The sequence below is a fragment of the Nomia melanderi genome, chromosome 11 (genome assembly GCF_051020985.1).
Source record: "Nomia melanderi isolate GNS246 chromosome 11, iyNomMela1, whole genome shotgun sequence".
NCBI lineage: Eukaryota > Metazoa > Arthropoda > Insecta > Hymenoptera > Halictidae > Nomia > Nomia melanderi.
In genome coordinates this window covers 9,980,953-10,004,724 of record NC_135009.1, presented here as the reverse complement: position 1 = coordinate 10,004,724, position 23,772 = coordinate 9,980,953, and the positions used below count along the sequence as shown (strand labels likewise).

Here is a 23,772-nt window from a genome sequence, read left to right as displayed (position 1 = left end):
CTTAATGCACGAAACAAAATAATTATTGTATTAGAATGGCCAATTAAATTGGATTAATATTCTCCCTAAAATGACAATTGTGTTTGTGTCTATTACATCTGCCCAATCTTAGACTCGATAAAAATGACGGGGGAAAAATATTAGCGAACAATGGGGACTATGACAAATGAATTACGAGTTTCCTTTTATTTTCATGGAAAGAAATATTTAATTCGTAAACATGTATTGTATCATTCATTCGTATACCGAATGGAATTAATGTTACATCTGTTAGCAGTCAGACCTGAATAAATTAATCGTAATTCCTCGTCTCAACTCATTAACTTCTCCTTTTATCCCTAATTTAATGCGAGAATATTAATAAAGATTACAATACAGTTACAGTTCCTCCCGTATTCATTAGCACATCAAAAGCATCTTTTCTATTCCCCGCGTGTAACTACTGGCTCTTCATTTGAATACCGCAGTTTACGGTAATGACCGAATACAGTTATTAATTGCCATTATTAGATCACCATGCTAAAATTAATTGCTCCCGGCAAGTGAGAAAGTTCTCAGAGTTTACCGGAATTATTGATTTAATCAGCCAAGAGATTGGGAAACAGTAGCCTGTGCGTCTGACCTCAGCATATAAATGAACCTTCTGCGTGAAGCATTCAAGAAATCTTAAAAAAGATACGAATGGTCCGTATAATGTAAACTCCAACGTTTATAGCTCGATTATGAATGAAGCCTAGAAGCTGCAGACGTTTCGACGCCATTTTATGGCAAAACCAATCATTCACCTCTATCATCTTTTTTCTTCGAGGCGTACTAAGAAAATTACAAAGTTTAATCAGACATTAATGTCCCTATAAACAACGTGGAAAACGTGATTATAATTAGCTTAGCTTTAACTTTATTGTTGCCTAGGTCCTACATCAACTTTACATATCAAAGCGGGCATAAATGTGCGTATATCTTTTGACCATACACATGCTTAATAACTTCATTCGTTGGAATACATTTCCGAAACACACTTCGAATATAGATAGCAGCTTCGTACCCTAAACTCGGCTTCCCAGAATAAATGTCAGTAGATTTCCGGCTACGAATCTGTACCTCTCACCGAGCGACGCGTACATCCTCTAGTTTACACGTCCAACGATTCCGTAATGTTTGGACCGGAAACACGAACGAACGTTTCCCGCTACCTTCTGCCTTCTATACAATATCAGGAAACAAACGACTGGAACGGTACTACAATTTTTCGGAGCAACAATGCAACGATCCCATATCGCATTCCCTGCATAAACAATTCATTCCGTATTATAGCATTATAATGATAATGAAACTCAGAACCACATAAAAACATAATCTTCCCCGATGCTCCAATTAAAACACAATAGTTCATGAAATTTCTGTGATTTAAAACGACTATTCGTCAATAATATGAAATTACAGACCAACGCATAACCGAAATAAAAACTGTAACATCTCGCACCTAAAATGTATTCTCTGTTTAAACTACTTCCGCTATCTCTTACCGTTCTCAAAACAATCCACAGGAAGCAAAAATGTATTTTCAAGGGGTGGTTTCATCCCTTCAAAGTGAAATTCGGCACGAAAAGAAAATTGCAATGTATTAGGCTCGACTCGCTCTACTTACACAAAGTTTCATCAATTTTTGACTTTCTGGGTTCGATGACTTCCCTCGAGAGAAACGCAAACAAGACCGAGGCAACGTTAAAATCTCGCGAGAACCAGCGGTCTGGATCTCTTAAAAAAAAAATTAACATTTTATACCGTTCATTCTTTCCACGGTCGAGAAGAGAGAGAAAAAGAAAGCGGAAAAACAGGAACCTTCCTTTATCCGAACATTTATATCTTCCCATATGCATTCGCGTAATGGAGAATCCGCGGTAACATTACACCGGGATACCGTACACCCCCGGAACATAATAAAATTCAGTCAATCACCGGCGGCGCGTTTACGAGCGAGCGGTCTAGCCGTGAATGTTATGCTGATTGGCCGGTGTCAACGAGATTTCGGATCGACAATTTTATTAGGTAACAGTAAACGGACGTTGCCGCGGCCGTGGTAGAACGCGGCCGGCGAGACTCGCGTCGCAAGGTCGGTCGACAACTCACCCGATCGCCGCGCGAAAAGCGGCGCGCGCTTGCACTTGTTTAAGTTGCATTCACGGTTGCTTAATGCGCCACCCACGCGTTTCGGTTAAATCACTGCTCGGGTCGCGTTACATCACAGCTTTACGGGGGATCGCGGCGTGCTAAAGCTCGAGAATGCTACAGCGGCCAGACGGGATCTTGAACGCTCGTAGTAAGTGCCCACTCCTCGACTTGCCCTCGGCGTTGATATACGCGCCGACGACAAACGTGAACCCGAAGGAAATAGAATTGCGTACGGTATCATTAGTGCAGACGATGAATTGTGCAGCTTTTAAACTCGGCTAGACTTGCCATGGAAGCCAATCGCGAATCTTATCGACGTCTGTTTGAATCGTAGATTACCGATACGATTACATCGATTGGTGTTTGATCTTTTCACGTTAAAACTGAAGTTATTTCTCGTGAAATCTATGCAGTATTGTTGTGTTATATTTATACAATTATTGTTAATAATACAAATTATTAAATGATCCTCCACGCGGTAGTTCCGTTGAACTTATCTTCGTCTAAACTTTCCCGTTCAGTGAACAGCCTTGATTCGCTGAACGAACAATAGACGTATCCCGCGTCGGGACTTCCGGTAACCGGAAATCTCGTATGCGGTCCAGCGTCTCTCATTCTCCAGCCGCGCATCAAACTGGAAGGCCAAAGCGATTCCCGGGGATTCGCAGTCGAAAGTCGCCCGTAAAACCGATCGATCGTGAACTTGCCGCAAGGCTGAGGTCATCGAAGGCCCGTCCTTGACCTGCGGAAGAGTCACGTAACGACAGACCCGGCCGCGAAAGAGGAAGAAGGAAGCGGCGCGTCGACGACCTCGACGAAGGCGGCCAACGATGGGGGAGAAAGTGTAACCGATCCCAAGAGCTCGAAATCGAAAGTAATTTCCTCCATCCCGCTCTTTCTCCTTTCTCCGTTCCGCGGAGAGGCCACGACGAACGATTCTTTCTCCCGTGCACCACGCCGTGGATCCAGGTCAAGTTCACCGAGCCTCTGTCCGAGACGCTCTGTGTCCTCTCTTTCTAGCCTCGCTTTCCAACCGTCCCTCTCATTCCCCCGTTTTCCTTCGTGTCATCATTTTTCCCGCAAAACAGATGTGCGTCTTTGATAAGAATGTTATCGAGACGGCACAGAAGCAAGAGGAGCTTTTCGCTGGGTATTTTTTGCTTGTAGTTTTGATCGATTACGGGTTGTGTCGTGAAAATCAGTCCTAAGACTAGAATCTTGACAGCTGTAGCCTCGAATCTTGCCTTAAAGCTCGAGCTCTTAGGGCTGAAGCCTTGAACTGTGGAAGCTAAAGTCTTCAACGCTGAATACTATGCTCGAAGAGCATCGCCGCTAGGATTAGATCAAGCTTTCAAAGCGTCAAGGTTGAGTCTTGAAGCTTGGAAGATTCAGCCTTTAAGGTTGAGCCTTAATGCTTGAGAACTCTAGGTTCATGGAACGCTAGACATTAAGGACTCAGGTTTTAAGGACTTTATAGAACTCTAAGCTTTCAGACTGAGCCTTAAAGCTTCGGAGATTCAAGCTTTATAGAAGTCTAAGCCTTCAAGACTCAGCATTAAGCTTGTACCTAGAAACTTATAATACTGAAGCCTCATAGAACTCTAAGTTTTCAGACTTACCCTTTAAAATTGAGTCTTAAAACTTCAGGGACGCAAGCTTTATAGAACTCTAAGCTTTCAAGACTCAGCATTAAAGTTGACCCTTGAAACTTCAAAGACTGAAGCCTCATAGAACTCTAAGTTTTCAGACTTAGCCTTTAAAATTGAGTCTTAAAACTTCAGGGACGCAAGCTTTATAGAACTCTAAGCTTTCAAGACTCAGCATTAAAGTTGACCCTTGAAACTTCAAAGACTGAAGCCTCATAGAACTCTAAGCTTTCAAGACTCAGCCTTTAAGATTCAACCTCGGAGCTCCGAGGACTCGGGCTTTTTGCATAGTTACGTATGACCATATTAGCAAACAGTAGATTAGTGTAAAAGATGTGATGCGAATAGATGAAAACTGATCAATTAGACTCGCATTCCTTTCGCCGGTATTCTCGTCAGAGACGCATAATAGCAGTCCGGGTTTCTGGGTTGGGTTTAACCAAGGCGTCGCGTCGATTTCACCGCTTCAGCTAGCGCGTCGTGACTGGCCGCGTTATTATGTCAGTGTCAATGGCACCGATCCGCGGCGGCGGCCGACGCGACGCGTTGAACGCGAAACACTTGAAACACCGCCGCCCAGGTGAGACGGTTACGTCGGCTTGCTGCTGCGGTTCGCTGAACCGAATTCCCCGCCATCTGCCGGTTGAACCGAACCGAACCCAAGGTGAACCCAGCTGGAAACGACGTCTCGAATATCCACGGGACGCTCGAGAACAGGCTGGTCCAGTGATGCACAACCTTTTGCGCGTTAAGGGCCGCGCGGAACATCATGTATTTGTCGCGGCTCGATGCAATCAATCCACTCCCACCTACTCTTACGAACTGTTAACCAGGAAAAAGTGAAGTTCATCCGCAGTCCTCGATTTTAGACCCATGGAAATTTGAACCCCTGTGATTTCTTTCACAATTGCACCCTCGCTCAAAATATTTAATAATTTATAAAAGCAAATTCTATGTTTGTCCTGTGTCTACAGTTACTCTGATAATCAACGAACGATAATTCATTAATTCCTTCGAAACTTTCGTCGCGAGTCATGATATTGCAAGGCAAACGATTAACCCTTGTGAATATTACTAACAGATCTACAAGTATGAATATACGTCGACTGTCTTGATTTTTACTGAATATTATTTTACTAATTGGTATTCTATAGAGTAAACCTAGACACAGACCGAGGATAGAATTCCTTTATTTTTCTGCGAAATTATTATCGACGAAATATGTAGCGCCATCAAGCACAGTTTTGAATTACAGTGATAAGATAAGGAGTTAAAACAGACTGCACGCGGTTGTGCATCACTGGACTAGTCGAACCCGTCCGCTGGTTTACGGTCGGGTCCTCTATCGCCTCCAACTCGGGGATTGAACTCCTACCTCTCCACCTCCGCGCAAGCCTCGCAAATATATATTAGAGGACGTGCACGCAGACCCCTTTCGGACGTGGCCGCGCGACGCGTGGAATCGAGACGCGATGCAGGTGTCAAGTGGCTTCCTGCGGATCGTGAAAGCCGACTCATAGAGGACGGGATTAACCGTGAAATGGAAGTCGTTGAACTGACGTCTGAGGAGTATTTCGAAGTGGGATTTTTTTGCTTTTAGCCTGAATCGTTTCGTGGCATTCCGATTGATTAGTTGTTCGAGGATCCTGGGACTTGAGATCATGTTGCGACGGACGATGATGGTCTTTTTTTTTAGTAGAGAAATGAGTTGAATTGCTCCAACAGTGGCATCATTATATTCTTGCCCTTTTCCGTTGTTATCTGTACAATATCTACATTAACAATGTGAACGTATTCACAATGTTGCATATTGTAAAAGCTTTCTAATATTTTCTATTGCAATATTCATAAAATAATATTGTAATATTTTATAATAAGGAATGGTACATAGACGAATTAAGTTATATAATTAATTATAAAATATAGTAAATAGATTACTGAAAATTATGGAAGACATATATAAAGTAGAAGAAATACGGAAATTACTAAATAACGAAAGAAAGAGGAAATTCAAAGAATTAATAAAAAGTACAAATATGCACATTGAATGTCATTTCTTGATTATACATATAAGTTGACATGACGTCTCAGAGAAACTCGGCCCGAACAGCAACGACCAAGCATGAGGTCTGAGAATCTGAAAATTTCCGGGGACTCCACAAAAATCCCCGATGGTCGTAGAAAGTCTACAACGGCGAGTGTCGGAGCTAAAAAGCAAATAAACAGAATCCCTTGACAGAGATCGATTCGCCTTAAAAAGAAAATTCAAGGAAGGGTCCCTGACCAGAGATGTTCTAAGAAATTCAACCGGTGGGATATAGAATCCTATGCTCCGGCATATGCTTATCGACACGATGACCGATAGTGAGTCAGCGGATTCGGTATCCAACGGGATTTACCAATCCCGCAGCCAAATATCTCGCAACGAAACGCCGGATAGACCTTAACATAATTTCGACACCGTCCTGAGGCGTAGGATACACGGTCCATGAATCATTCAACGATAGAGAACGCATGGGCCAATGAAAACCGGAGTAGTCTGCGTTGCCAAGCTTTTAGGATAATGTTAGAGCTGAATTCCCCTTGCAGAAACCTAAACTTTCGGACAGAGTTTGAAAGTATATCTTAATTGACAGACGTAGCTAGTTTACACATCTTAATGTGTAATGTGTAATGCGTATATTATATATATATATAACCATTTTAATTCGAAACCTGTCGTACATTCCTATTCAAGTATTCATATATCTTAAGCAACCATTATTGAAAGGTACCATTATCATTTCACTTCCAAACCGACCCGAAACGAACAATCGATTCCATGAAAATCAACTACCTCAAAAGTTCCTGAAAGAACTGAAATCAACGTCTACCGAAATTACATAAATTTTATTGAAGAATGGCACAGCTCGGTGACGCGTTCGCGAGAAGACGCCCGCGTACCCTCGAACATCGCACATTCTGCCTCAAAGTGTCCAGCCCACGGGTGGCCAGTAACAAACTAAAATGCCAAAGCCAAAAAGGAAAAGGCGAAAGAAATGCGTGTGCATGACACGTCCCGAGAAGCACAACCAAGCCGAATCGTCTCGGAAGAATTCCGAATGTGGAACCCCGAGTAAACGAGATCGCCGCGAGAACTGGCATCGTCGAAGACCAGCCAGCGAACGTTCAGCCGAAAAACGGATGCGCACGCAACGGCGTGCGGAGCGCGAATGCGCGCCGCGAGCCGCAAGAGTCGGCTGTCTCCCGGCACCGGCGCGCACCGTCGATTGCGCAGCGCTCTCGTACCGGCTCTACCGCGGCTCTTCCTCGTCCTCGCGGCGCTAGAGCGACCCTCGAAGGATCCACGGCGTCCGGCCGGTCGCGCGTATCGAACGGATCCGAGGATGCGCCCTACAAATTCCAGGTCCTGGCATTCCGTTCCACCGATACGGTGGAAGGAAAAAAAAGGGGAAAAAGAAAGAATGAGAAAAGGGAAACGCAGGGACACAAAGAGGGCCAGGAGGAACGCGTCACGGAGTCGTAGCCCTACGGACGGTGAGTCCTCCGGTGGTTGAATTACCGGTGGAAGAGGAGGAAGGAAAAGGGTGATGAAAAAGGACGAGATCGGAAAGAGAGAAACGCTTGGCTCGCGAGGGGGAGGGGGCAGGACGGAGAGACAGAAGGATCGAGAGAGAACGAGAGAAGGGATCGAAGGGAGAGAAGGGCGAGAGGGAAGGGAGAGAGGATGGAGAAACAGAGAAAGAGAGAAAGAAAGGAAGAGAAAGAGAAAGAGAGAGTGAGTGAGAAAGGGAAGAAGAAGAGAGGAACACTGGCGAAGAAGAGAGCGCGGGTCCGGTGTAGCCGGCGGGCACACATCGGCTCCTCTCCCTCGCCAATCGGCGCGCGCGGCGTGGGGCGAGTTTGAGGTAGGGGGCCGCACGACGCACAGCGGTGGTGGCGGTGGCGTGCTGCGGCGGCGGCGGCGGCGGTGGCGGCGGCGCGGCTGCCAAGGTATTTAAGGTACCGTGAACCGGCGGCGCACGAGTAGTTCACTTCTGTTCGGTGCGGTGTCGCGGTGAATTTTCAGGGGACAGAAGAGAAAGAGGGAAGGAAAAACGGGAAGAGAAAGAAAAGGGACTGGGATACATACCTGATCGGTGGACAGTAATACGATACGCTCTGAAGCTCGCGCGCTCGCTTATGAGGGTTGCGAGTGAGGAGCGAGACAGACTCGACAGAATCGTTTCTCGGCTGTGCCCGTCCGCGGTCGCGAGAACCACCCCGTTCGCCGCGAGTCCGAGTTTCCAGTAAAACGGAGAAGCTGGACCATCGCCGCGCGCGCCAGTGCGACGAAACGATCCGCACCACACCAATCCGATTACACGATCGAGCCGTCCGCGCGCGATCCGCAGGGGAACACGTCGTTGGACAGGATCGCCGGAGTCGTCCGTCGTCGACGACCGTCCTGGATAGGTAAGTCTCGTCTCTAAACCGAGTGTGGATCCTATCTATACCGGTGGTCCCGGTAAACTGGGCGCAAGGGTGGACAATAGTGAGGCACGCACGCACAAGGTACGCACGTATGCACGCACGCACGCACGCTCGCTCGTTCACTCGCTGAGTACGATACTGGTGGATACCCAAGTGATCAAGATCAGTGATTCTGTTGCACTGTGCACCACGCTCGCGAAAGGGAGACATGCGACACGCGCGCGTTTTGCTCCGACCCTGTCTCGCCTCTTACGAGCCACCGCCAGTCCCCGTGGATTTTATGGACTGTGACTGTATGTGACTCGCCGCGGGATGCCGTCCCGATCTGAAAGTGTTCTCTCATCGATAACTACCGCCTGTGCAACGAGAGGCAGCCGGCACTGCCGGCCGCGAAACTGAGAAACGCTTAGTCCTCGATCGCCTGCGAATCATCCCGGAATTCCTCGGAACCCGCGGAAACCTCGGTCGTCTTCCATCGGGTCGCGTCTCCAGCGCGCTTCGATTCGTTCGGGTGCCACGGGATCGTCGGAGCCGGACGGTCGATCCCTTCGTGAGCATAGGAATCGCCGCGGGGGCGATCGTCGGACGTCTCACGCGATGATGAACCGGTCCGGCCACGAGGAACGGAGTCGAAGAGGCCCGAGCCTAAATAATTCGAGGCGGCGTCGATTACAATAGGTATGCGCGTCGACTTGCAGCCGCGAAGACCTAGCCGCAGCGTTTCATATAATCGAAGGACAGTGTCCGAATGCCAAGGACGGTACCGGTAACGACCGCGCTCGAAGATTCCTTCGTAGGCACAGGGAAAACGGGAGAGGAACGCGGGATAGAGTCTCGACCGCGGGAACGGACATTTATTCGAAAAGTTTCGGTGTGCTCGATTCGGGGCAACTGAACCGCGGCGCAAGTTATGCGCGGCATTCGATTCAAACGGAGTCCGATCGTTCCGAACAAAGGGCGAGCAGCCAGAAATTGTATCGATTTTCCCGTGACTGGCTCGGGCCGGAATATAAAGCAGGGCCCGCGCGCCGACGTAATGAGTCAGAAGGCATTTGGGTATCGGGGGCATAATAGATCAACTCGACCCGTCTGTAGAAAAATGTGAACCGGGCTCCGTGGACCCTTTTTGTGTCCACTAGCCGCGCTGCGAACGGTTCCTCCTTCCGCGGAGATGGGCGACCCGCTTGATCGAGCGTCGAACTCACGCGGCGAACCACGTTCGACGAGAACAATTTATAGTTGGACAAATACGGTAAAACTATGTTTATCTCGCGAAGGAATGGATGTAGAAATTGTTTTATAGGGTAATCGTCGCGATCACTGGTTGCCAAAAGTTGTCCAACTTATGATCGTCAAAACGCAATAAAAGACTTCACGCTACGAATAATTGCAACGAGCGAGGCTTTATTGTATATAATCGCCTGAGTCGGAATCCGCTCATTCGCCCAACGTTCCGCGTGAGCTTAGGTTTTCAAGAGTTTTCGATTTATCTCCTTCGCCAGCGAATCGGAAACGAGGCTCTGGGGAGCACAGAAAGAGAGAACGAATTTGTCACGGTCCAAGTAGCCGCGGAGAAGTTGCGATTGCATTACGTCCACGACCGCGGCGAGCGTGCGTGCGTGCGTGTATGTGTGCGGGAATCACCCTATTCGGCAGGAAACGCCGGCGTTTTCTAATCAACGGGCCGTCGTACACCTACGCGGCTTATGATCGCCACGACCAATTAATTATGCGACCGCTAATTATCGCGGCGAACCTAGTGTTTCTATTTCACGCGGCATGGAATTTCCATGGGCACGCCGCGAAGTCGATAACCCTGGTGTATTTCACCGGGAATCTTGTTAAGCGGCGGATAGGCGAGCGCAGGAGAGGCCGCCGGGACCGCCGGCGAGCGATTAACGGGGTGAGGTACCGTTGCGACGACAGAGAGCAGTCCGAGCGATGAACGTTCTTTCGTTCACACTGATTTCTGCGTTTCGGGCTTATCTCGTTCGGCTGATAACTGTAATTCAGAGGCACAATGTACAGGAAGCTTGGAATGGAAGGTGTTCTCATGAAGCTTCCTTATAAAGAAAATTAATTTCCAAGATAGATTCGAACATCTTAATTACAAGGAGATAGAGTTTTTATTAAGCCCGCGGCCTCATCCGTGAGAAACCGGTTCGGGAGCGCGATACGCCGGGGTTTTTTATCGAACTTTAATTTACATTAAATTTTCAAATAGAATCATTGAATCCGCGAATCCCGGGTACCTCTGTGCCAGATTGACTCGCCTTCATCTCGCCGGGAGGAATTATCCAACCGGCGAGCACCGCGAATCCTCCGATGGGTCGTTCCAGCGTTGGGATGATCACCGGCGGAAAGAGAACGCCTCGGATGAGACAGGTTCCGCGCCACCGTTACCGCCGCGCGCATTTGCATACGTATTTCCTTCATCGTCGGGTACAATACGCTGATTACCCCGCGTTTCTTGCTCGCTCACGGTTCACCCGGCTAATTGCTAATTACTAAACGCTAATTACCGAGACCGCGTTCGGGCCGCGTGTGCTTCACTCGGCGGACAGGAGGTAGGCTGCTCGTTAGACGCCGTTCGGCGACGAAAATGAAATAAAGTAATGGAGTGTAAGTAAGAAGCGATTCGAGGCACGCGAACCGCGGGCGATCACCGTGGAGAATCGATACCGCGAGGTAGGGGCGTCCGATTACGAACGCGGCCGCGGAAGGAAAGGATTTTTGCGTAACTCCTCGACGACGAGACAAGTAGAGCTAACTCGAACTTTGGAAGTCGGGAACGAAAGGAAGATTGAAGACACTTGGAAAAATCTTGTGGGTAGATTATCTTATTAGATTCATCTTATATTATTAGGCTTTATGAGTACTAATTATAGAAATTCTGATTTCTCCATTCATCTTAATGAAGTAAAGTTATTCTTTTTTATTTACTAAGGGTATATATTTGCACGTATATCCTGTTTTATAAGGTTAGCTCTGAATATCAACTTCGAGCACATTCCGTTCACTATAGAAAATTGATTTGCGAAATATAACTGATGGGAATAATTCAAATTATTCAATAATCAATTTCAACGGGCGTATTACAGTGAAAAATGAATATGAAATTTCCCCTGGTGTTTTATCGATCAGACGGAAACTAGTTCTTCGGGCCTAGAACAACAGAGCCATCTGCCATTAAAGTTCCAACAACCCGCGTGCAAATCGCGAGCGAATTTTTCTTCTCTCCCGTTAACTTTCGTCTCGGATGGCTTCGTTATCGCGGGCGGTTTGTTAGTTCGATTCCCGTGGGCTCTGAAAACGGTGTCGCACAACTTCTTGGCACGACACGCGATCAGCAATGGCGTGCATGGGATTCCCGGAGCCGCGGAGCTCGCGGTTCCTGAAAAGTTGCGCCGGTCCCTGGGCAAACGATGCATGCAGAGCCGATTAGCGTCGACTGCGGCCGATTTCGTGGATCGACGGACCGAAAATACACGACAGGCATTATCTCGCAGTGAAAGTACCAGCCGAGGATCGTTGGGCAAGACATTTCTTTTTCGTGGTGTTACATACGTGCGCTTCGCGTTCGGTTCCTCGCTCGAGCGGCCGTTCGGATCACGTAGGCCCACACGAAACGGTAAAAACCGAGAGATGACACGGATTCGGGTCGCGTGACCGCCGACGTTGACTTTTGTAGACGAAAAAGAGACTTCGTGTCCTCGTGCATTAAGTACTGCGATCTTTTAGTTGGAATTCCGTCAATTTTTATTCGATTCGATCGGTTGTTCAACGAAGGCAGATGTGGAATTTGATAGTATCGTGTATTGACATTGCGTGCTGGAATTTGCTATTAATGTCGGTTTAAAAACGGATTAATCTGGTTTTGTTTCTTATTTCGTGGTATCTTCCTTCCTATCTCCTTAACGGAGATAACGTTACGCCATCTTGCCGGCGAGTTTTGAATGCCTTCACGGAAGAACTCCGACGAACTCCGGTTTTGTCACGGTATTTGGATTCTTCCAGATGTGGAATCTTTCCGACAGAGACTTATGTTTTATGTTTCACTGATTTCGCTTTGATGGTGTATAATATTTTCATTAAAAACACTGAGTCCGCTTGATAGAATAAAATAACCCGTTTCAGATCTTTTATTCTGCAATTACCGAAACCATAAAATTATTTGACTCGTTTATTCCTGAGTGTGTCACAATAAAAGTGGCATAAAATATCGCGACGAATGTAATCGTGAGTTCTAAGAAACGAAAAACCAGTCACTTTCGCTGCTGCGTGCGTTTAACGTTAAATTTTACGCGACAGTGTTATTTGAATTACAATCGTTGCCTTCAGCTGTGAAATTGAAAATTGAATTTTATAATTATATTTAATTTTGCTAATGGCAAACATTATACAATGGCAGCATGTTTTTATTCCATACTGTTTCATCGATTTACCTTTTAGAGCTATCGTTCTATCAATAGACGTCAACGAACGTTGCGTCTTTGTCACCTTTCGAGCGTCGGGGTATTTAAAACCTATCCAGTGTCAAAAGAGGCGGCTCGTCCCGTAACGTTTTCAAAAAGGAGAACTTCCTCGTCGGCCAGTGGCCTGGGCCGGTATTGGAAAAGAGCTATTAAAAATATCGAGCACGGAGCCTCGGCCCATCGACCCGTGAAATTCTGTATTCACCGTACCGGGGAAGCTCTAAAAGCCGATCAATTATTCATTCCCGGTAAACGTGGACGGTCGAAAATTCTAATGATTCTCTCGCGGATTTCCTCCTCAGTTTCGACGAATTTTCCGTGACCGGTAACCAGACACGTGACGAATATTTCTCTCCTTAATCGAGTCTTTCATTCATTAACTGACACTTTGTCCATGTTACTCACTTACTTCTACCGTTCACAAGTTTTAGTTCATTCGGTGAGAACATATCCCACAATGAAAAAGTATTTACAACCAAATATTTCAACCTTAACTTTTAATACTTCAAATTAATACATTAGCCTATAAGAACAATGAAATTACAATAGAACTTCAAGCTTTCTTACGTCTTCAAAGAATTCGAAACGTTAATATTCGGAAATTAAGCAATAGCAAGATCATTTATCGTCTACAATGTACAATGTTAACATTTTAATTCTATACAAATATTATACTATATTATATTGTATTAGACAATAGATTGATTTGAAATTGAAAGCAACCGATTGTATAGAACAAGTCTAGCATTAACTCACCGATTCTTCTATCGAAGTACCATCAGCAATCCAATGGCTTGGCCAGCCGTGGGAACATTTTCGGCAAAGGATCCTCGTCCAATCAACGTGTTAAATATTGATAAAAGCCCGCGGTGACAGCTTAAGGTGGCATCTGCTTTACAAGATAGCGCGGGAATAGAATACCAATTCCCCGAAACTGGTTGCCTAGGAGCCGGTGTTCCATTCGCACGGAGTTTGCGGTACCTACTCCTACCTGCCGTCGCGTCGTCGATACGTTTCGAATATTCCACGCACGCGTCCTCGCGCCGAGTGCTAATTCAACGTCATGCGTTGCCGCGGCGAATCATCGAAAAAAAGAGCCCGGTCACGATGTCGCGCGTGCACGTCGCCGTTCCTCCCACGATTATCTCGGAATTCGGATACGGTTCGCACATCGCGGAATGAACGTGAATGAACGAGAACCGTACAGAATTCGCCCGAACCAGCAGCCGGTCGTTGACTCGGTGTCGGATCAGCGCCGGAATAGAAACGTTCGATAATTTTCCTTCGAGCTGACTGGCTCCGTCAGCCGTCACGAAAAACGGAAGACTATCGATTTTCCGTCGGTTTCCCGAACTGCTCGTTCCTTTCACACAAACGCTTCGGTCGAGTAAGTTGAATTGTGACCGATGTCCGCTTCATCGGCGAATACTTTTATTTGAAACAGTTTAATACGTTGAATACCATTGACCGGTGACCCTCAACCGGTTACCGTAATTCACCCGATTAAACGGGGATTTGAGAAGATTTTTCTATTATAAGTAACATTACTTAGCGCAGCGACATTCAGATGCATTAATTTGCAATAACAATAACGCAATTCAATGATTCAATATTAATGTCTTTCCATTTCGCGTGTTCCGCTCCGTGAGATCGCGCGGCATTCAGCGTGATAACATGCGATCATCAGAGATTCATAGAAGCGAGATTGATTAGAATTTTACCTATCTCTTTATATCTTCGCAATAAGGTTTAGCACTCGTTAGTGTAATTGATTTTAAGCAGCAACAGTAATAGGAATATATCTCAAGCTGATTGTTGAACAATAATCATTCCTGAATTCCATCTTTTGATTTACTGTAAACCTTTAAACAAAGTTTCTCGCGAAACAGAAGTTTCATATTTTCTTGACACGTGTACCAGGGAGAATGATTTTTCAAGGTAGATCTCGAAATGGAGAATCTAAGGACGATTTCATTTATTCTATCGAGACGTTTTTTCTATAAATATATACGACTATTACGTGCATGTAGTGGACACGCGACGGTCGTAGAAGAACACACGCGGCACGGTTTTACAAGAACTCGGTTGCGTACAGTCTGCGGTCTGTACGGGTTTCGAACGGTTTCTGTCCAGACGATTGAAATACCTCGAATGGGTTTACCTTGTGATACTTCGTATTCCTTACGTGGCTGCCCGTGCCCCGATGTCGAATGCGGTTTATGAGCTCTGCACGGTAACCAGTCGTGTACTCGATAAAAATCGGCTACTCTGTCCGGCCGAGATCGGAGGGAATTTCAATGCGCGCACGAATCTCCACGGAGCAACGAGCTTTGAACTCGTCGCACGTATTGCACGAGCGCACGAACGGGTTCCAGAACGTTAATCGACCGACTCGATTTCGTTCGCATTACCCTCTCCCGATGGACGTTTGAGTATTCATTAACAAATCCCTTCGCTGCCACGTGAAAAATCATTGTTCGACTGGAGACCTGTCTCTTTTACATGAGTGTTCCAAAATACGTGGATTAACTGTTACGTCTGAGTTCTCCGGATGGAATTTTTGTGGAATGTTCTTGGGTTAATTAAATATTAATATTGTAATTATTAATATTAATTGTTAACAGTGGTTAACCCCTTACCTTACGATTTATTTCTCAACTGTGACAAATACAATAACTTTGTCATTAATAATGTATTGGAAAAAGAGGAAAATTGTATGCACATCCATCTTTGCTGTAAAATATAATAATTGATAACGGAAACATGATATTCGATTTCCATTCGCAAGACTTGAGTAATAATTATTTTTGCTAAATTCTATTTAAAGTCTTCATCACGTGTCTCGCACGATATTGTACGTCAAGGGGTTAATATTATTAGTAACATCGTAATGTTTTGTTAATCCAAGGATATTAGGGAAAAGGTTTTTGCGAAATAATCTGTTTAAAATGAGTTAATGAAAAATTGTTAAAATTCATTTTGTTGGAAAGTGAAAACTGGGGATTGCTACGCTTTGACGAGAAAGAAATCCGCCAGAATGTGAACGCTGCGAAGACGTTTATAGTTCATTCGTTGACCCTTTATATTACTATTCTTTTCCGATTGGACTCGTGAGAATGCTAAATATTCAATAGTGTCTTCTTTCAACTGGTGTGAACTGAATAAAATTCATATTTGCTCGATTCAATGTAAAATCTTCACGAGCCTGTCTCGATATTACAAACGGGATGCGAAAGCTGGTACAAACATACATTTCTAGGATAGCACCGAACCAAATTCAACCCTTTTCATCGATAGTCTCAGTGAATTAACGCTGCAACGAAGCCGCATTAAATTTCATTCAAATCGCCATTGTCCAATTGTTCGACGACTTTTATCCCTTTCAAACGCACAAAGTTCCGTTGTCTAATTACGAAACAACGAGTTAATGCCCCATTGTAGCCTACTTACATTTCTTCCTACATTCGCACAACATTTCAATGTATTTACAATCACAAAGCAAATTATTCCAACATCTCCAAACAATCATCGGCAATTCGCAAACTTACTTCAACCTCTTGCCCTACGATTAATCCCTCGACTACAGTCAATAAAGCTACTCTGCCATCAATAATTTACTGAAAAAAAAAATAATTTGAACTCAAAAGAATAATATTCATTCTCGTTCAAAATCTTCGCCACGAGTCTGACATATTACTACAAGACAAAGGCTTAAAAACTTCCTTATTGCCATTTACGTATGCCCAGAGATCGCGATTAGCATTCAAACCCTGAATGTTTCGCGCCAAAATGTATGTACGCTGCCCACGAGAACATTTCCCCGAATGTCCGGTCTTTATTGAGCCGGTCGGCTGATTCATCTTCGAACGCGAACGAACTTCGAAAAGAAACGAACGCCACGAGAACTCCTCGAACAAAGAGTCCTTCGGGTATGACTAACGATAAGTGCCCGTCGTCACGAGACGAGCATTCCCGTGTAATTCGGTCAGAGACACCGGTGACCTGAAACCGAATTTTTGGGCCCGGAAGGAACGAAGATAAAGGTGTATTCCAGTTCACCGGTGCGGTGGTTTAGTGAACCTGCACTATTGGCCTAGTTCCCCTCTAATAATGTAGGCATACCTGTCGCACGACGGAATAGTCAGTGACAACCGGTCGGTCGGTGACCTATTCATCTTTTTTCCCCGCTCGCCTCTTTGCCTCTCCTTTTTTTTCTCTCTCCGTCCCGGTCGCTCTTTCACCGTCTGTTTCCTCGCCTGGACATTCTTTCTGCCCGGCGGACAAAGAAGGCGGGTCGTGCACGCGACGTTCGCCGTTTATTCACCGAAATAATCCGGTAACAGGTAACAGGTTGCCGGGGCCGTTTTATTAAGCCGTGTAATGACCCCTACAGATCGTTCCATTTTGGAAGTAGTCTTTAGTGTCGCCGACAATTAAGCAGGTCATGGATGAAGCGTAAAAGATGGATACAGTAGATTTTATTGAATATTCGAGGAAACCGAGTTCGTCGAATTGTTTCATATTGAATACATTTTTATAGTTCTTTGAGGAAATACAGGTTAGAAGAGGTAATACCTCTAGATATATTGGATAACTCGAATTACAATACGAAAATTGAATAATTTACATCACTCGTGCTCGTCGAGTTAGCTGTTCTCAAAGCGAAACTGTATAACCAGGTAGACGCGCAACTTCTCCGGAGATATGTCTAAAGCTGTTTCGGCTGCTCGAGTCGTTCCAAATGCGAACGAAATACACGACGGGACTCGAGGTAAAGCAGAGTACCGAGGTTCGAAACGTTCCGCTACGACGACCGCGATTCAATTCCCGGTGAATCTTCCATATTCGGTGCATCCTCGAAGGCTGCACGGTTATTTATTGTAGTTCGGAATAAAAGAATCCGGCCGCTGGGTGTTCTGAGGAAGCTGGGTACCGTAAGAGCGGCGGAATTAAGTACAATAGCGCGTAACATTATACAGCGAATTAAAGGCGAAGGCGATCAGATCAACGGGGGCCGTACTGTTCGTACTGTTCCCCAGCTCATCGTGGGCTCGCTCGAGGCCGTACGGTGTTCGGTTAATGAGAAATGGGATCGTGATTCCAGCCTCGTGATTTCTTCTTCTTTATTTTTCGCCGCCGTGCGAAACTGCTTCACGCAGGAGACCCGGCGCGATTCGGGGATTTCTTCGTGACGTCAGCCGAACGCTGATTTAACGGAATATTAAGCGAGCTTCGGCGTACCGGTGGCTTCACAAAAAGTGGGCATAACTGTAAGTTTCACGGTACGACGTATTTTTCTCTTCTACTTTGTCACTGTCGTTTAGTTGAGTAACCGTTGCTGGACCCGTGAGATAGGTATTTAAAATATTAGATTCGACGTTGAAAGCAAACATGCAGAGGTTGTAATAGTAATTATTAGAGTGTCGAGTTTTCTAGTTTTTCTTCGTTGAATACTGAATTCTATGTTATGGAATTTTTATAGAAACTGATTTGTTAGACTGATTTGTAACAGTTATTAATTCTTTGGCACCATGATTCTTGTATTAAACTATTGTCAACTTATTAAACATTTTTATTCGACATCAGTTACCTGACATATATTTATTTTCTATCATCGGCGACTGACATGGCATTTAACGTGTTAAGAAGCTGATAATTGATGATGATCGGATACCGATAACTTTATTCTAAGATCAAACTCGTTGAAAGTGATTATTTCGTGTTTCAAGGGAAACACGTATTCATTATCCCGACTTAGCGTCATCGGAATCACGCGTATCTCGTCAAAGAGGTCGCACGACAAATTACCTACATCAACAACACGTTCCCGTTATCCTAATCGTTCCCAACGAAACATACACTAAGCTCACCTCGAATTCCCAATTACCATTTTCCCCGAGCTACACCGAAATAAATCTCCGGGTATCGGCCGCGCGATCGCCGAGCTGGATCTACGTCTTCTTAATGAATCCATCCGAACCGCTCTCTCATTTTCTGAAAACGGCCAGTGGCCGCGTAATTCCTTAACACTTTACCTACCAGCTTGCTGGAATAAACTTACGACATATCACTTTGATTGACCTTTTCTGTAGAAAGGAATAAATTCAAAATATTCGACACGTATGAACAGCTTGCAATACGATCTACCGATATGTAAACGGTAACATAATTTATACAATTCCAAATATAACTCGGTAGTTTCGAAAAATTCTGATCAGTAAGCGTTTCCATTGAAAATCCGGCTTTTCTGTGCATATTCTAGCGTACAGTTCCATAATCTTGATTGATTTCTATACTATCGATGAAATTAGAAACAAAGCCAGCAGAAAGTCCACTGAAAGAAATGAAAACCAATCAATCATCCTTCGAGCTAGCCATCAAACGATCTAACAGTAAATACTCCTGCCGAAAAATTATTCCGATTATCTTTATAGTTTCGATTGTTCATTTATCACCACATCGACAGCAAATCAGTATGGAAACTCAGATGAGAGAACATGAAAGCTGACCAATTAGAGCCGCATTCCTTTTAAAGCTCCTCTCGTGAACACCACGGGGCAGATAAAGTGTTAACTGTTATCTCGTCCCGAGGCACCGGCCGAAAGGAGAGTCACCTTGAGAGCCGCCTAACGGGGCGTAATTTGAATTCCGTCCGATTACACAATTTATGGTTAATCCCCGGCGAAGGTGGATCGCGGGACAACGATTTACGAACTGGTCGAACGACGTCGGAGGGGTTGGGGAGGGGCGGCCCGCGGCGATACGATATCGTGGCCGAGGCAGATACAAATTCCGCGCGAATTGATGGAACTTTACCGTTGATGAAACGCACGCGAGCCAGCCCGTTTTAATCTCGAACGCACGGGAAAAACGAGCGTGTAACATCCGCGCCGGTCAGATATAGACGCCGATCTCCACGGGGCCGGGCTAATCTCGAATGGTAATCGGCCAGCCCCCCTTGCCACTCTCGTAACGGTATATTTTCTAACCGGTGCTTAGTTTCTGCTTTAACGCCATTAGACGATCTCGGCGAACGATCGGGGAGTGTACGGTCTCCGCGCGAGACTCGGCCGGGCCTCGTTCGAATTACACGTATATCTTTCACCGGTGTTCTCTTACACGGAACAATTACACTCGATGGACGGAACGATACGAAGGAACGCGACGCGCGCTGGATCGCGAAATCGCGAGGCGAACCGGCGACACGGATGACGGATTGTTGTTCTTTCTTCGGGCACCGATCGGCGACCGATGTTAATACATTTGCTGCCGGTTACGTTTGCCGAGTCGTAGAGTTCTTTTATTTTAACGTTTTTTGAGAAATTTAGAAGTAGACTGTTGTAAAAATAATATATTGGATTGTAGGGTGTCCTCGATCTGGGAATGATCATATTTTTTAGTTCACGAGGAGTTTTTTGTAAAATAGAAGGATTCTTTCGCGATAGCTTTTCATCTTATTGTGGATCTTCCCAGTTTCTTCCGGGTTAATTCGGATAGTTCTGTGTGAGACGAATTTTAAGTAGCATGATAGATACTTGAGTTACATGAAGTTTCGACACGGTAGTTCATTGCAAGCATGGTGTAACAAGAGTGAAGATTGCAGGGTTTCTATAAGTTGCCATCATTACTGTCATTAGGTAGCCCGCTTACTAAGTACAGTTATTATCATTACTAACGTTACTATCATTAAATTCGTATGATCTTCTAAGCCTCGTGTAAGGTTTAATTAACACGGAGCCAATTAACCGTGTCATTCGCGGGTTCACTGAATCAGGTTGTGAGAATAATTTTCATAGTAGAACAACCACGGAATAATTTCCTGTAGCTCACTGTCACGTGACAAAATGTTTCTCAATGTATCATTGTTCATCAAATATAAATGATAGTTCCTTTCTGAAGCGTCTTTCGCTCGAATAATTGCTATGCTGTTAGAAGACCGATAAGAATTGCTGAAAAATGTACAGCCTGTTTGAAAGTGGAGCTGTCATTCGGAACAATTGCCTTTCTTCTTTTTCCCTTGGTTGCGTGTGTGAGCGGGTTTTACTTTGATACGTCGAACGTTTCGGCTTTGCTCGGAAAATAGAGCGGAACCGTGACACATAGGAAATCCCCCGCGATCATTGGTACAGTCATTGGTGGATACATACTAGTGGATCTTCGTATGACGGCCCGTAACCCTACCCAATCACTTCCTACGATTGTTGTCGGGATTTTCGCACGATTATTTGCGCGAGGGAAACGGGAAAAACTCGCCGGCAACCGGCTAATTGAAAATTATGTAACGGCCGCCGCGTCGGTACACGGTTGCCCGATCACGTTCCGTTTTCTATAAATCCAATGGAACCGAGTGACGAGATAAATATCGGTTAATCGGTATCCATTTAGCGTTTCCATTCGTTTCCCTTGTCAATCTCTCGGTAATGGAACACTGTGCTGTTTCGTTTGACTCTGGAAGCCGGTTTTAAACGACTTTCAAAGAGAATGCTACACGTTGTCGTCGAGTTATGAAAATATGTAAGTTACTTATGCGAAGAGTAATATTCTCATGTGATAAATAATATTCAAACATTAGAGTATAAGTTACTGTTTCGCTTGGAAAATTTTGGGACGATAGTTATAGCAAGATGTTGTTACTGTGAAAGTTAACAATTTGTTTATTATAAAAGTAACTTTTAATAGTTGATTTAATAATGTTTTATAACGCTCATGGATTTAATCTTAATGATTACGTAATTATAAAAGTTATTTTTACCTTTTACTATACCTACTTATATAGATGTTATTTAATGTCACGCGTGTTTTTTATCACAAAATATCGCTCGATCGTTACGTAACATCCGAAAAATTCTTCCAACTCACCGCGCACAACACAATACATTTAGTTCAGCGAGAATGAAGCAATCCACGCTTTCACTGTCACCCGAACCACCTACGATTCTGTTCACACATTTCGCAACCTGTCAAATACGGTCCATTTCGATCGACTCTCGATCGAAATTCTATAGACACATAATTTGAACGTTTAGACTCCCGTAGGCGTGTCTGCATACTCAATAAAATCTGTCGCCGTTGCCTAATGACGGATACATGTCCTCCGCAATTACCATTTCATCCATCAAGGACAACGCCCAATTCTTGGTCTTCTATCATTCTTTTAGATCTTTCTCTCTTCAGATGTTATCAAAATTCGTTAATAATTTAGACCTTTTAGTGTTACGCAAATATCGAAGCTTAATAGTGAATGTTTAATAGTATTCTTACCATATAAAAACATATTTGCATTTCCAATTCTACCCTCCTAGAAAAAGATCTTCACGATAGACGCGAAGAACTGTCAAACTTCAATTCAACAATCCAATACCAAACGAAAATTCCTAGCAACGATGCTGATTACATTCAACTAAGAGTCTTCATTATCAGTCACCAACAAATTTCAAAATTCTGTTTAACGATTCAATGCCTACCAAACAATCAATCCCAGCAACGATGGTCACCGCGTTCAACCAAGAATCTCCATCAGCACACGTCGGAAAGTGTCAAAATTCGTTTCAACAATCCAACAACAGCAAAAGAAAGGGCTAGCAAAGCTGCTCGTTACATTTCCCCAAGAACCGTCGTTACCGATCGTCCAGCCGCGTTCCGCGGCATGGAAGGGGTTAAAGATCGCGTAGGATACGTCGGATCCCGAACGATCGTCCTACACGGTCCGTTCCGGATCGAGCACGGTCGTGATTCGTGTGGAAATCGATTCCCCGGCGCGCGGAGTTATTATTAGTCGTACGACCTTGGCTCGGGGACCTCTTTTCAGATCGCCATCGTCGTCACGGACTCGATCCACGATTCTACGAAAGTGTCGCTCGCCCCCGTGCTCTCTCGTGCTGGCTCGCACACACGAGCGATAATGTATCCAGCGCGCGGGGTCCGGATCATTCGTCTTCGGCCAAGGGGATGATCTCGGTGTACCAGTTTCATCTCCTCCTGCTCCTCTTGCTCCACCTCGTCTCCCCCCCACCCCCCTCCCAGGCTCGATTCCGTAGCGTTGCTGCTCATCTCGAAAAAGAAAAAGGAACTGTCGCTTAACGAGCGCAACGAAGGTACGGATCGTTAATCGTCCGGCATACATATATACGCAAAAGTCGCTCGACCATGAAGAATGAACTGCGGATACTGGCGGAGAGAGGCTGCCGGTGTGCACGTCCCCTATCTATCCATCCCGATGGCTACGTCCACACGACGGGGTCGTCGTCGTCGTCGCGCGTGACGACCATTCCGAGATTAATAACGTCGAACAGACCTCTCTTTTTCGTTCTCATCCACGCCGCTCGCCACCGTACCCTATCCACTGACCGGCTGCTGCCACGAACGAAAGTCATCCACCTTCGTCCCTCCTCTTCCCTCTTCTCCCGTTCTTTTGCTTGAGAGACAGCGAGAGCTGACGGTGTAGAAATAACCGAGAAAAATGGGATTGAGTGGAACGGCCGGCGGGACGAGGGGAGGGGGAGAAGGAGGAGGAAAGAGTCGGGCTGCTGGAACACGGTCTTACCTTGATGAAGACCATTTGTGGAGGCTTGTAATAAGATAGTAACAGACTCTCCGCTCCACCTCGGTCGTTCTAGCTGAATAGAAGAGGAAGAGGGCTTTCTTTCTACCCCATCGGCGGCTGAGGGGACTCGTCGGTTTTCTTCCCTTTTCCACCGGGCTCTCCCCCTTCGCACGATTTCCTCGGCATTTCAACTTGGCTCCTTGCTTCCTCGCGATCGACACTGGCCGGCTAGCCCCCCGGGCACGATATTGAGTCGCGTACTTCCTATGGAATATCGAAATGAAACTTTTCCTCGGTTGGCTGGAATTGGTAAGGATTCCATTCACTTTAGCTACCCGGATGCCATAAAACTTCGTTTTCTTCGAATGATTCGGGGGCTGCTGGGATTCTTTAGAGAGATTGCTCTTGGAAGACCCAGGTTCGGCAAATGTATTTTCTTTGAGTCAATATTGATTCTGGAAAG

General features: G+C 45.4%; 1 protein-coding gene across 1 annotated transcript in view; it reads left to right on the top strand.

Annotated features, from left to right (window-relative positions):
* The first annotated feature begins 7,856 nt into the window (after positions 1-7,856).
* LOC116430549 (uncharacterized) overlaps positions 7,857-23,772 on the top strand; it is a 70,821-nt gene continuing 54,905 nt past the window's right edge. The window contains exon 1 of the mRNA XM_076372086.1: positions 7,857-8,273. The gene's annotated coding sequence lies outside the window, so the exon portion shown is untranslated. The remainder of the gene's footprint in view (positions 8,274-23,772) is intronic.